Source organism: Corythoichthys intestinalis, chromosome 19 (genome assembly GCF_030265065.1).
Source record: "Corythoichthys intestinalis isolate RoL2023-P3 chromosome 19, ASM3026506v1, whole genome shotgun sequence".
In the NCBI taxonomy this organism is placed as follows: Eukaryota; Metazoa; Chordata; class Actinopteri; order Syngnathiformes; family Syngnathidae; genus Corythoichthys; species Corythoichthys intestinalis.
The window spans coordinates 20,346,421-20,358,672 of NC_080413.1; the positions used below are offsets into that span (position 1 = coordinate 20,346,421).

General features: G+C 38.7%; 1 protein-coding gene across 3 annotated transcripts in view; it reads right to left on the bottom strand.

The window, feature by feature from the left end:
• Positions 1–12,252, bottom strand: part of LOC130907228 (glutamate receptor ionotropic, kainate 2) — a 334,891-nt gene that overhangs the window by 129,001 nt on the left and 193,638 nt on the right. The window lies entirely within an intron of this gene.

Below are 12,252 nucleotides of genomic sequence, written 5' to 3' on the forward strand. Positions count from 1 at the left end.
TGCCACTGGAGGGCAGTAGCGCATTTGGTAAGACCCGCAACCTGATTCAATGGCAACGAATGGCCTGGCCGCACGGCCGGCAGAAGACGACCGAATGGCGTCCTGGATGCAAGGCGACGGACGACCGAGCAGAACAACCTAGAGGACGCCCGGGATGCCAGGCGTTGGACGACCGAGCAGAACGACCGGGACCACCAGTGCGGCGGACGATGCCGTTGGTCCGTGCTGATCGCCGAGCAGACCCCGCAGAGATAAAAAAAAAAATCCATCCTTATGAGACAAGCGGCGATGAGGGAAAAGTTTACCCGGCTGTCGCGGCAACAAAAGCGTCATCTCTCAGTTAGTTATGTGTAAATAAATTGTACTTTGCCATCAAAAGCTCTATTTGTCTTGTTGTGTATGTTATTTTGTAAAAGGAAAAATTTATTCAGATGTTTGGGATGTAACTAAAACAAAAAATAACTGTGTTAAAGTCAGTTATGTTTGAAATGTATGGTTTCACAAAAAGCTCAATTTGTCTGTTTTTTCATCAGAAATTGGAAAATTGCTCAAACTAAGCTATTTTATCATGCTGATTTGTAAAGAATGGAAAAAGATATGGACTTACTTTTTTTTCCTGCTGAAAGAAGAGAGTCTAATCTTTCTTTTGGTGGGTTCCATGTTTATATAGCAATAGAAAAGAATTTTATGTGGGCCTTGCAAAATCAGTCAAAACCCAGTCAAACGGTCAGGAGCAAAGAGGGTTGCACCGGTGAAAATGGCTGGGAGTGTATGAGGTAAAGTTATTGCCTCATAATGTATGTAGAATGAAGAATATTGTCGTCTTGTATGAAGAGCATTTTGAATAGAAAATGTTAGAAAGGTTCCAACTACGTGCTCTTTTCAGTGGTAACTGCTCATAGTTACTTCCTGTCTCCAGTCACACATGCTAAGTGTTTTGGGTCGCCTGAGGATCGCGGGCGCACATTCGAGCCGAGTGCAGGTGCCTGTTGAGATGTGCGAGGTTATGTAGATCTGTGTGCGTCTATGATTGTACGTGAGTGTTTTTCCTTCATTTTGGAGGGTTCCAGCGATAGACTGAAGCCGCTACATGCACGGCCGTTTCATAGCTTTGCCGTTGCAACAGCGGCTAGTCATCGGCAAGCAATGTTTACTTCATATTCTTGTTGGACATTTATGTGAAGTGTTCCTTTAGCATCTTTGGGATGTGTTATAAGGCCGATTGAGAGTAAGGTGCCTAGTTGCCAAATTTTGTGACCAAATTGACCGCGTGTGTGTACGGCGTACTTCCGGGTTGTACGCGCGCATTCGCATCCGCCCCAGACTTTGTGTTTATTGCACTGTGCAATCAATTCATGTGTTTTTGATAACTGTGCAGTCAATTTGCAATGTTTTACATTGGCACTGATATGCTGTAACCCTCTAAACCCTAACCCGAAGTTCAGAATTTTTTACATTAAACTTAATCTTTGAGTTAGCGGGCGCTTAATTAGTCGGATTTGATTTCAACAAATCCGACAACAAAATTTGTCAGTTATTTGTTAGTTTCAGGGCTATGGTGTGGCGAAGCAAGTGCGAGTCAATGGTGGGTGAAATCAACTACATCAACAAATTAATTCATTAATAACCCCCGCTAACTCAGAGATTAAGCCTTATGTGAAAAATTCTAATCTTCCCCTTTAAATTCAATTATCAGAAAATCAATTACTCGCAATGACATTTTTCTGTTGTTGTTCATATGTTGAGGCAGCAAAGGGAGAAAAAAATGGTATAAAGTAACCAATAAATAACTTTTAAAGTAACTTAGTTATTTTGATAATAAAGTAATTAGTAAAGTAACTAGATTACTTTTTTGAGGCGTAATCAGTCATTACATTACTTTACAAGCAATCTGTGACAACAGAGCCTGTACACAGAAAAATCCTGCTTCTAAAATGCTTAGGGATTTCTCCCAAAATAAACCATTGAATCGCTTGTCGACAATGCATCACACTATCCATCTCTCGTGGAGTCCTTACTGGTCCCGCGAGAAGTCATAAAGGGTTTTGCGCTTATAAGGCCAACTCGGAGGCCTCTAATTGCCTACAAAGATCTGAATGTCATGGGGCAGGGCAACAAATTTTGTCAACAGAGCTTTTGACATTGCATATACACACTAAATATGAAGGAGATATAACTCACTACACACTAAAATCCGAAAGAATCATAGTTTTTTCTTCGGATTTTTATTTCGTGTGATGTCACTGTAGCAGAGTACCAATGATGGGAAATAAATAATCGTTTTTGATCCCCGGAGGGACATATTTCACTATTCTATTAATTATACTCATTTTAAACCCTCAAGGGAAAACACAAACTCACACTCCGCTGTATAATTTTGTGTTGCACACCACTCAGAGAACGCAGAACACACAGATGCTGGCATGCAAGGAGAGTAGATTAAAAGACAGGCGGCGAGTGTATGGATGTGTCGCTTGCTGGAGGTTGGTGTGGTGGGTGCGGAAACTAGTTAGAGAGAGTGATGATACCATAGGGCCTAAAATGAAAGTGCGGTTGCAGTCGAGGAGTGACAGAAGTGGTACATGTGTCTCAGTCATGGTTTCTCAGTACAAAATTGGAAAAGGACCACTCTTGTTCGTTGCAGTAATATGTTCTGACCTATTCGCTACAGGTGGAAATCGGCCATGTTTACTGTACACGATGCAAAACATTGTTCTTTAATTTTTAATAATGCATGAGCGCTAAGAATGTTAACATTTTACTAAAAAACAATTAATGGGACAATAAATAAAGGTTTTATGATGAAGACTGCTTGACCCTGGAGGTTATTAATTCAATTTCCATTCTTTCCTATGGGAACAAATTGTGATGGATACTACAAATGGCGCGTGAAGGTGCTGAGTGGTACATTGACAGGCAACATAAGCGCATTTGGTTACCAGCAGACTCTAGTATAATTAATGACGTGTAGATGAAAGGTTGAGTTCAGTGGTGGGCGACCTTCCTCAACCACCTCACTCAGCCTTGACGGGAAGGGCTCACTTTTCCATTTCCCTTTATTGATTTCAATCAATCATCGAATGAGGAAAAAAAAAAAAAAGCATGCGCAAAGACAGCAAAATGGTAAACAGGCACGTGATTTTAACATGAACATCTCTCTCAAATCTCACCATGGTGTTGATGTTCATTTTTCATTCTTACTTAATTAACGTCTGATCGGAGACAAGCGGGCCACGCTGTGCTGTTACTCATTAATCGACAAGGTAAGGGCACAGCAACAATAAACAACAACCAATACACACTATTTTAGACTAAATTATCCCCACTAAGGTGCAGTTCATTTTAAAACAGCTCCCCTCGGACGTGTTTATTATTTTGTGCTGAACAAAAGCCATTAAAGCTACAAACAGTCCCCTCAGTGCCGTTCGCAATGTTAAATAAAGGAAAGAAATGCTTGCATTGATTTTCATCAGTTCTTTTTTTCAAAGAAACACAAAAACATTTTTTAAATGATACAATGTTCCGTATGTCTTTTGTTTAATAATTTCAGAAAATATAGTAATCGTAGAAAAAAACAAAACAAGTCAAGATCAATATTTCTTCAACAGATGACTAGAATATTAGCGTGTGAAGAAATCCACTGCGTATTTGTTTCTATTGGTGTGCCATTACAAACAGAAGAATCTTTAGGTTGCCGACAATGTTAAACAAATACCAATCTTGTATATTGGTCCAGCACAAAAAAAAAAAAAAAAAAATATATATATATATATATATATATATATATATATTAGGCCTGTCAAAAATAACGCGTTAACGACCATGATTAATCTGGAAATATTAACGCATTAAAAAAAAATAACGCAATTTACCGCTCACACTAAGTTTGGCCACAACTGCCTCCCGTAGTCCCACACGCTGATGTTTACATTCTCCGCGCGGCAATGCAGGACATAATGCAGCCAGCCACGATGAGTGAGGGTGATGACCAAATTCCGTTTTAAAAAGCTGCCTAATGGAAACCTGGATAAAACCAAAGTTGTGTGCACATACAGCTGTGATGAACTGTCCTTCGGATCGAAGCTCAACCAGCCTAAAGTACCACCTTCGGGCAAGGCACATCTTCGCTACTGTTAGCAATGACGCTAACACTGCAGGAACAAGCCGCAGTCATCAAGCTTCACTGGCAGAGTGCGGACTCGGACTTGCCAACAAAAAGAAACCAAGTAGGTTGACTACTGCTATCGCTACATGGGTAGCCAGAGACTGTAGAGTGTAGACCCATTAACATAGTCGAAGACGAGGGCCTTGAAAATCCAATGACAACAAACAGCAACAACCAATGACAAACCACTAGACAGGTACAAGGCAGTGCCAGCATGGACTCATGTCCACTACAGTGGTGGTCTGCGCACAATAGTGCCCACAGTAAGCTGGCCCACCTTGCAAAAAAAGTATCTGGTCACACCTGCCTCCTTGCGAGAGACTATTTTCTTTGACAGGGTACATTGTTCAAAAGAAAAGATCTGCTCTGTTATCTGAAAATGTCAACAAGCTAGTTTGCCTGAGAAGTTGGTTAAAAAAAAAAAATAATAAAAAGAGTATGGCTAACTTAGTGTTTCTAAACACCTTTACACACAGTTTAGTGTAATGTTTTTCAGTTAAGTGTGTGAAAATTGTTTAAAAAAAAAATAATAATAATAATAATTATCTCACACACCTTTCAGGACATATAGTGTAAAACTGCAAGTGCTGCATTTATTTGTTTTCAAATGTTGAATTTAACAGACAAGTTGTTTACACATTTTTTTAAATACTAGCTATTGTTACTGTATTGTACTTGTCTGCTTTTTAAATTGGGAGTCAATTTTGGATAATATGCCAAACGGTACTTGAGCCACATTGTTAGTCTGAGGCATTTTAATCTGTTAAAACTCTTTGCTGTATAATACAGACAATTTATTTTATTTTTTATTTTATACGAGCTGAGTTGTTAAATACAATTTTAAAACTCTATTTGGTTAATTATTAATTCATTCACACATCATACATTTCATCTTAAAACAATTTTTAAGTCAATTATAGTATTTTCCTAGATTTTTTTTTCCTGAAGAGCAACTTTATTCATCCCGAGGGAAATGTGATTAATCATGATTAATCACACAATTGACATATGATTAATGAGATTAAATTTTTTAATCGTTTGACAGCACTAATATATATATATATATATACACACTTGTATATATTAGAGCTGTCCCGACTAGTCGACGTAGTCGATGTCATCGATGACGTAAATGCGTTGACGAGTATAACATCCCATCGACGATTGATGAAGGGTTAAAGAAATACTAATAGATGCGTGGAAAGCTGAGAATGGCGGACGCTTGGTATGCAAGTGGGGAAGCGGCACAAAACCAAAAAGCGGCCATAACATTGAGTTATTTCAACGAATCAAAGGAGGGTACAGTGTTGCGTCCTGTCTCTTTAATGCCCAAGCTTGCATACCAGGCTGCACGTTGGCTGTGAATGAACACCTAAAGCGCTGTCACCCAGTTGTAATTTTGGAAGACGACATGAGACAACAAGCTGGCAGATCGTAAGTCCATCTAACGACTAGACTAACGACTAGAGATGGGAATCTTTGGGCACCTAACGATTCGATTACGATTACAATTCAGAGGCTCCGATTCAATTATAAATCGATTATTGATGCACCACAAACCAGCCCCAGCCCCCTGCTTTAATTTTTTGTACACTAGTTCCAAAATTGTTCAAAAATCCTCTCAGGCTAAACAAACTACTATTTCAGTATCAAGTTAACCGTTACAACAGTAAATAAAATACTCAAGTCCCCATTCTGTATCGGCAGCTTTAAACTACATTCAATTAATTTAATGTTGTGAATCAACCGTTAAAGTTGTTAAATGTGCTCCCATTATTCCATAATTTCCCTTCTGTTTACTTTCGACGTGAAAGTTTTAAAACTGTTTCATCATTTAAAGATAGATTCAAGTCAAGAGTTTTACGATTTGTTTTTATTTTTTTTTTTTAGATAAAAAGTGATTAGGTTCGCTACAACAGAGCCTTCTAGAGAAGTCTACTGCTTTAAGATGACGCCCGTTTACTAGCGCGGGAAAGTCTGTCATTTCGCATATAGTTCTTGGTATATGATCTAACACGGCCGTCGTCTGTCATTTCGCATCTAGTTCTAGACATATGTGATATCTACCATAGCCATATGTTGCCGTATGTTTGTAGCAACTAGCAACTGGGCGCTGTTTGTAGCGGCTGACGGCCGTAGTCAGGTATTATTGTTTTTTTTTTTTTTTAGCGGCATGAGTTGAACACGATATTTACTCTCGGTCCGTTCCTCATTGCGTCCTGAAGACCGCGCTGAGTGTGTTTTATATCCGCTTTACCTGGTATAATTCAGTAATCGGAATTTGGATGTTTGTGAATCGTTCTCGAGTCTTCCACGGCGGAATCGCGAATAATCTAAGAATCGGAAATTTCGCACGCCTCTAGTAACGACATTTTTATTGAAAATGCTAAGCCTGTCGCGATATGCAATAAGTCCATTTACGGTAAATAAAAATGAGGGCAGTCATTTTCACGGCTGCGTTTTGTCGCCGCGTGCGTGCGTGCATGCATACATTAGTGCGTGTGTGAACACGTGCGTGTTGATGGCATGTTGGCGACTCCAGTTCCTTTCACAGATGTATATTGGTCATCAACACACCGTAGAATTAAAGTTAAGACATACAAAAATAAGGAAACACATCTATATTAAACACTGTAAACTAGTGCTGCAACGATTAATCGATAAACTCGAGTCATCGATTAGAAAAAAAGATTCGAATTAAATTTTGCTGCTTCGAGTATTCGTTTCGTTAAAGTTGCGTTGTAATGGTTTATTTTGAAAGTGTTTGCATTTAGTTTTATTGATTTGGGTGGATACACTGCCCTCTTGTCTGCCTCATTTCACATGGGTGAATCCAGCTGCTCTCTGTTAAGACCAACATTAGCTTTTGTTTGAGCTAAAGTTTTTTTTAATGCATTTGTAATTTAGTTTATAGGTATATTTAGCTGTTTTTTATGGGAATATGCATCTGAACCATTTGTTAAGAGCATTGTAAAAAAGAAACGTTAGCATTTAATTGCATTAAAGCTAGCGAACTTTTGCTACGCAAGTTAGCCAATTGATCTTTTGTTGTACATAAATCCTCATTTATTTACTTTTTTATACTGTTTGCGGCTGAGCTTAGGGATTTTGATTTTTCATGTTCCTTATCAGATTACTCGATTAATCGACTACTAAAATAATCGATAGCTGCAGCCCTACTGTAAAAGGGAGCATTGCTACATTGAGGCTAATAGGGAAAAAAAGACACCCTACTTTAGCCTGCTATAAAACATTGACAGTCTTCTCCAAAACGCAAACTTCCGGTTAAAAGGTGACACTTCAAACATGAAAAATCGCTGGTTAACAGCATTTGCAAATGAAAAAAAATGACAAAAATGCACTTTTTTTTTTTTAATTTGCAAAGTGTAAAGCTTACGGTTAGCAATTTAGCAACCGTACTGCCGGTAAACATTTCAAAATAAAAGCACGTCATGTTCAACATATAAATAACGATATCTGGAATTTATCTCACGTACTTCAGAATTCAGATTCTACACTAAGAATAGCTTTAAAATGACACCCTTTATAAAAAATCTGATTGGCAATGAATAATTATTATAATTATTATAATACTATTATATATAGTAGTGTACTATAATATTAATGCTAAATTATTATTTGTTGGAAAGGCGAAGTCAGTGTTCTGAATCTGTTTACTTTCCATTCTTTTCCACTAGTTATTGCTATCGCTATGCTCATTGTTTATTTGTGATTTATTATTATTATTTACGTATATATTTGTACTTTAAGAATTTAAATGTTCAAAAATGTTTATGTGAAATAATTAGTGTCAACAAAAACTTAATTGCTAGATTAGTTAAAAAAATGAAATCAAATAAATAAATAAATAGATTAGTCGACTCATCGTTAAAAAAAAAAAAAAGTCTGCTGACTAATCGGGAGAAAATTTGTCATTTAGGACAGCCCTAATATATATATATATATATATATATATATTCTGGGAAAATTTGGGAAAACTTCGAATTAAAAAGTAAAACATATATACTGTAGATACATAAATTATCGAGCAAGACATTTCAGAATAGTTTTTATATTTATTGATAAAGGTTTACAGCTAAAAATAAAACAAAGATTTACCACCTAAACATATTTTAATTCTGATTAAACATACTGACATTATGTAAGAAATGTAGTATTTTCCAATGTGTTTAAACACACTACAAGATATAATTAGTTCACTTTTTTAAAGTTAGCAATAAATAAATCATTTCTACAATATTACAACTTATCAAGATTGTGACCTTTATTAGCCATTTTCACATATTCATTGTAAAATTAATCATTTGCGTTATTTTAAAGTTCTCTCTCTGGGGTTTATGGTTTCAGTTTAGTCTTTTTGTGGTGCCGTGACAAAAATTTCAAATAGAAACTAACATTTTGATTGTCTAATTAAGCCACATGAGGCAGGCAAACAATTAAAACCAGATCTCAGTATATGATGCAGTGCAGTGTACACACTCTCTACACACAAGTAAACTAATATTGTACAAATATTTATTGAGTGAACAAAAAGAAACAGTAAGCTTTATATACTGTTGGCTCAAGTTTCTACTTAGACTGCACACCTGTATTGTAAGTCATGAAGTTTTAGTTGATTTTACACTGAGCTATTTCTTTACATTAATATACATTTGAGGCCTTGTTATGGCTTACCAGGGAACTGAACGGGGTTAAACTAAGTGGAAAAAGATTCAATGTGACAGCGTATAAATTTCAACTCATCAAGTCACATAAGTACAGGCTTTTTGTTATGCTGTCACTGAGCGAGCTGCCATAATGGAATTCTTTTAGTTCATGTGATCCATCTCATCTCACATTCATTTAATGGGGGAAAAAAAGACGAAAAAGACCTGAAAGTTGCAATGCTAGATGATTGGAATCACGTCAGTCCCAGCTAATAGACAATGATTACGCTATTGCCTCATGGCCACTTGGGAGCAGACAGCGCTCTCCTGGTGTATTCAACCAGACTTCAAATGAGCATTAGAGGTGACACTCTATCTTCGGTTCTCCATCCTGCATTGGCTGGACATGAAAGTAGGATTAAAATGGCTGGAAAATTAACAGTTAATCTTTTCTTTGGGTTAAGTTTGGGAATTTTAGAACTTAAAAAAAAAATCTATTCAGAAGTACAGTACACTGCTTAACCTGTTTAAGTTTGTGGGGAGTTGAAGTCTATTTCAACTGACCTTAGAGAAAGTGCTGAAGACACCTTGCCTGGAGTGGTCACCAGTCAATCACATGCTGCATAGAGACCGACAACCATTCAAACACCGACTAAAGGCCGAGCTATACTTCCGCGTCAGACCTACGCCGTCAAGGAAGACCCGAGTTACGACCCTACGCCGTAGCCTGACGCGCGCCTCTCGAATTTTCTAACTTTCGCGTCGCGTAGACGTGTATGACGTGGCGAAAACGGACTGTGATTTGTCCGCTCAAACTGCTGTTTCCGGTTCAGCGCGAGATCACCGCCATTGTAGAATAGAATCAAACATTATATTCTACACGCAAAAATGGACCAAGCCGACGGGAGTATTATTGAAGAACAAGTCTCGTCAAGACATTATTGTGATTGCCATATGGCAAGGTCGGCGATTGAAAACAAAATAAATAAATGGAAGAACCAATGAGACGTGTGTGTTCGGAATCGAGTGGCCACACGAAGCGGTGACCCAGTCGGCCAAAAACTGCCAACTTTTTATCACTTTATGTCGTATTTTTCGTTGGTGCACTTCATCATATATTGTGTACATATGTTTGCTGTGAGTCTGTAACTTATTTACGTGTCACACTTCAAGTATATGAAGAATAAAGCACAGATTTGGTGTCAAAAGAGTTATTTTGATCTTTAATTTTCAATAACAGACAGTTCACACGCGATACATCATCACTGATTGAGAGTGCCTCGGTGCTTTTTATGATAACGTTGAAATCAAGGCTCCCAACGCAGTTTGGGAAGTTCCATAGACGCCAGAAATCTGCTATGGCTTCCCACTGGCTGGTTGTAGGACACTGCAAACAAATCGGGCTGGAGGGCTTTGCAGACCTTGAACGCAGTGCTCGACGCCAGTTTGAAGCTAGCCGCCACAGCTAGCTCTCTCCACCAGAGTCTAAAACTCTCTGTGCGGCATCAAAAGTCGGCCAGACCGCCTCGAAACAGTCTTCTGCCTCGCCTGCCCCTCAACATTTGTACGTTCAATATTTATTCAGTGTTGATGAGCAGAATATTTACTTTCAAGAGTTCCATCTTGCATTGTTTATTTTTTCTCCGACTAGCGGAAGTCAACAAGCATGCCCCAAAACCGTACGTACATAACGCCACACCCCTCTAGTGGCTTGGCGGTGAATTACAGTGCAACGCGTTCCCTCACCGCAGAACTATCGAATGTCGAATGACGCCGTAGTCGCTGCACCGTCACCCCAACGCGGGAGTATAACTCAGGCTTAATACTGCTACCAGTGCATCGTAAATGATACAAGGCTTCTTGGCTGGCATAAAGACCAACAGAACTCTTTTCATGAATCTGTTCCTAAAAGTCAATTTTCTGCAGCTTGTCAAGTTTTCATCAAGTAGCTTTAATCTGGGCTGTACAACGTCTAGAACAGTGGTCCCCAACCACCGGGCCGTGGACGGGTACCGGTCCGTGGTTCATTTGTTACCGGGCCGCAGAGAAAAAAAAAAAATAACGGCTGCAATCTGGCCTGTAGCTCTTGACACATCAATATCCCTGTCTACTTTATATACTAATCTGAGTAAAGGTCTGTATAGGTCGCCATCTAGTGGTTGGCCGCAATTACTAGGGTGTTTGCACACCTATAGCGGCCCAGCGGCAGTCAATGTAAACAGAAACTTTAGCTGCTGTTGGTTGTGTGCTGTGGGCGGCGACGTCTTTGAACAGCATTTTTACCTGGAAAAGGCCACCTGCTGAGCCAGAAGAGTAGCCTACAGCAAAGTCCATTCTGCATAAAATGTGGCTAAAAGCTAGCAAACGAGGCAACAAAAGCGAATGCGCTGAGAGCTTCATACCTCATGGCGAACCGTATTGCTAAAGCTAAGAAGCCTTTCACGGTTAGAAAATAACTCATTCTCACTCATGGATATTTGCCGACAAGTTTTAGGAGAGGCCGCTGTTAATTAAATAAAGGTTGATTCAGTTATGGTGAGTGACATTTTCCCTGCACTTAATATTCCTTTTTAGCCTCAACGTGTTATTTTATATTTACTGTCATTTTCTGTCACACATTGCTGGTCCGTGCAAAAAAAGGCCCATATTACACCAGTCCGTGGAGCAAAAAATCAGGACCACTGGAGAACATACTGTATTTGTTAGATCCCCCTATAAAAACAAACAACAAAAAGATTTCAGTCTCAATGTGCTGCCATTTTATCTCTAGTCTTATCTGCTGATAGCCTTCAGAATCAGTGGTGCAGGCTGATGTAACTTCAACTATATTAGTGGGACTGTTTTAATAGGCAATAACATTTTAAATCGTCCTTGTATTTTTCTATCCTATGATTTGTTCGTCAGAGTAAAACTTATTCCTGCCAAAAAGCAAAACACAAACATGTAGCGATCTGCGCTGATATACTGCATATTTGCAAAGTTTAATGGTTTCTACAGGTACAAAGTGATACTCAGGTACCAAATGCATGGCCTGTACCTAGATTTCAGTAGATTCAGGTTGTTGGGGGTAGGCAAGGTGTAAACTGGAAATGGAGAGAAGGAAGGTTGTTGTAGCGTGGACAAGTATAGGCAAAGTTGGAATGTATTTGTGCAAGAACAGTTTGGGTTTTCCACCTGTCCATTAGGAAAAGTGGATGTTGAAACAAACTAACCAGATCAACTTTAGGAACTGTAGAATACAATCTATATCAGGGGTATCCAAACTATTCCAAAAAGGGTCGCAGCGCATGCAGGTTTTCATTCCAACCAATCAAGAGGACACCTTTTCAGCAATCTGATGTCTTACAAGTGTAATCAGTTGATTGCAGTCAGGTGCTGCCTTTGCAGCAGAAACCTCATTGGTAAAACTGTCTGTGTTGG